Genomic DNA, 3,426 nt, shown 5'->3' on the forward strand with positions numbered 1-3,426 from the left:
TTTAAGATTTAATATTTAAGTAATCCTACACCCAACGCGGGGCTCGAAGGTAAAACCCTGAAATCAAGAGTCCCCTGCTCCACCAACTGCATCAGCCAGGGGCCCCTTAAATTAATTTTAGAACAGTATATGATATAAGTAACTGTTAAATAAGTGTTTGTTAGTTTCATTAAGAAGGAAACAATGGGGGCGCCTGGGTGGCTCAGTCGGTTAAAAGTCCGACTTCGACTCAGGTCACGATCTCGTGGTCCCTGAGTTCGAGCCCCGCATCGGGCTCTGGGCTGATGGCTCGGAGCCTGGAGCCTGCTTCCAATTCTGTGTCTCCCTCTCTCTCTGCTCCTTCCCCGTTCATGCTCTGTCTCTCTCTGTCTCAAAAATAAATAAGCGTTAAAAAAAAAATTAAAAAAAAAAAAGAAGGAAACAATGTAGACAACACTTTGTAAAGTTTACATTTGAAGAGAAAGAGGTAGATCTGTTGCTAAAGGAAAGAAATGGAATGTTCAATAACTTACTTTTAGTGGGAAATAGAATTTTAGAGGAAACAGGAAGAATCTATTGAAAGAGAAAGTTGATATGTGAGCAAGGAAAAAAGTATCATCAGCATTAACAATCTCATTGATTTGATACATATAGGATTTAATATTTTCTGATATTACAAAAGGTAATTTTCAGATTATCTTTCATTAAGCACTGGATATTAGTTTATTCTCTCTAAATAAACTATGAAGATCAGCTTAACTATAGCAAGTCAGTCATCACAGTGCCAACATTATACTTTTTATAATTTGTGCTGAAATTAATGTTACATATTTCCTTTGCCTTGAAAATGTAGCACATGTGCATATTTCTATTTAAAAGCCAAAGGTGAAACTTAAGATAATTTAGCAAGTAAATTATTCATAATTTGGTTAATTTCGCTAATAAAGGAAGAAAAATCATTCTATGTTTGAAAAATACGTGACTGTCTTTGAGAACATAAAAGGTAAACAGGTAAATGTTAATAAATTCTCATTAACTGCAGCCATACCTTAGAAACAAGGAGGAGGGAGTGTGTTCTCGGGGTCTGTCAGCTACACTTGAGGATAGCTGCCAATCAGATATATTGAACAGTTTTGCAGGCTGCTCTGCCTCAGTGAGCAAAGCTATCATAAGAAACCAGCAGAGAGTAGCATACTTTCTATGGGGCTGGGAAAACAAAGGGTAGAGCGTTAAACACACACAGCAAACACTCAGAGAAGAGAAACTACAAAAAAAAGAGCAATCAGTCTCTGTGTGAAAGTACTATTTTTTTAAGGTGAACTTATTCACCTATTTGAAGATCCAATTTGCCAAATTACAACATTTGAAAATTACCGTGATCTGATATCATAACAAAGGCATTGATGTGTGCAGGCACTGGTGTGTGTTCTGATGCCTCTGCCTTTGTCTATTGTTCTTCAAGTGACTGCCTGATAATCCTCACTCTTTATCTCCTCAAAGATCTCTTAAGGTCTAAAGAAATGAAATCCTTGGAGGTATCATTGAGAGACATAAGATATGCAAGAGTGAATTTCTAACATGGAAGAGCTTACCACAGGCATCTTTTCCACTTGGGTGAAAAAAAAAGCATCCCTCCTTTTGTGGTCCATGTGTCAGGGCTAGATCCTTGGCTGGATGTGACAGCACGATCATAGCAAATAGGGCTTTGGCCACTGGAAGGGGCACTTTCTAATTAATGCTGCAGTGACATACAACCTGTTAGATGCAACACTGTAACAGGATGTGGTCCTGGCAGTACTATTTCTCAGAACAAAAACATGAGGAATATGGTGCATCTGTCTGTCCATCAACTCTCTAGGTGACACACTGAAAGTCAGCAAGACCTGGAACTGTGTCTCAGGCACCCATCTGACATCCAAACACATGAGTTCTTCCATAGCCTAAAGTCATATTACCTTCCACTGTGCTCCTAGCAGAAAGCAAAAACTAAACTCCTTAGTTAGGATCTGTACCTCCAAATAATCTCTCAAGTTTTCATCATGGTTTCTTTTACCATTATGGAGACTTCTCAGCTGTTCCCAAGGACACTGACAAGGACTCAAGAGATTTTACAATCTCTCCTTAACTTTGTTCATATCTAAGAGAAAAGAGTTGGTTTTCAGAGCATTATCACTGCCCCAGTCATTTTATTTATTTATTTATTATCTACCTACCTATCTACCTATCTATCTATCTATCTCCATGTCCCTCCTTGACCTCCATTCACAACACAGACCAGGCAAAGGGCCTGGGCTGGGGCATATATGGGTAGGTTTATTATGCCTTCTCTTTCTGTACAGTCAGTGCAAGAACACAGCCTGTGGTAAGCACCAGGAGGCTGCCTGAGGCATTTTAAGACAGAAGACACTGGGGCCATGTCTAAATAAAGAAGCACTTCCGGGGGTGTCTGGGTGGTGCAGTCCAATTCACATGTAAGAAACCAATCAGAGGCTAAATGACCATAACTGGGCAGGTTATCATAGCTGGATCACATGGGGCCAGATAAGAACAGTGATAACATAAGCCCACTTGGGACTTTACATTAGGACTCTTTCTGTTCCCATTGTTTAATATCAATATTGACTCTTGACCTTTGGAAGACACTGAACGTGTAAGCAAGGGAAGAAGAGTTTCAATTTTGGGCAGAGAAATTTGAGACAAAAAAGAGGCAGGTTTCAGCACATCTGGGTCTTTCAGACCATGTTACATGATTGACACATTCTCCCCTTTTTGTCTGGAAGTGCTTTTTTTTTTAAAGCTTTTTTTTTTCTTTTAGAGAAAGAGAGAGCGCAAGCTGGGGAGGGGCAAAGAGAAGAAGACACAGAATCCCAAACAGGCTCTCGCTGATGGCACAGAGCCCAATGCAGGGCTCGAACTCACAAACCATGAGATCATGACCTGAGCTGAGATCAAGAGTCGATGCTTAAACCTGCCTCTTTTTTGTCTCATATTTCTCTGCCCAAAATTCAAACTCTTCTTCCCTTGCTTACAGGCTCAGAATCTTCCAAAGGTCAAGAGTCAATATTGATATTAAGCAATGGGAACATAAAGAGTCCTAATGTAAAGTCCAGGGTGAGCTCATGTTATCACTGTTCTTATCTGGCCCCTTGTGATCCAGCTATAACAACCTGCCCAGTTATGGTCATTTAGCACCTGATTGGTTCCTTGCATGTGAAGCCACACTATGGCCCATCAGCCACTAAACACTCTTTTTATTTTTAAGGTTTATTTTTTGAGAGAGAGAGACAGAGACACAGAATGTAAGTCGGGGAGGGGCAGTGAGGGAGGGAGACACAGGTCTGAAGCAGGTTCCAGGCTCTGAGCTGTCAGCACAGAGCCTGACGTGGGGCTTGAACTCATGAACCATGAGATCATGACCTGAGCCAAAGTCCGACACTTAACCAACTG

The 3,426-nt window shown here is 40.7% G+C and overlaps 1 non-coding gene across 1 annotated transcript; it reads right to left on the reverse strand.

Annotated features, from left to right (window-relative positions):
• Positions 1 to 2,228: 2,228 nt before the first annotated feature.
• On the reverse strand, positions 2,229 to 2,358 carry LOC115515154. The gene has a single exon (XR_003969206.1). It is a non-coding gene; the product is annotated as a small nucleolar RNA SNORA51 (small nucleolar RNA).
• Between the last annotated feature and the right edge of the window lie 1,068 nt (positions 2,359 to 3,426).

Source organism: Lynx canadensis, chromosome B2, assembly GCF_007474595.2.
Source record: "Lynx canadensis isolate LIC74 chromosome B2, mLynCan4.pri.v2, whole genome shotgun sequence".
NCBI lineage: Eukaryota > Metazoa > Chordata > Mammalia > Carnivora > Felidae > Lynx > Lynx canadensis.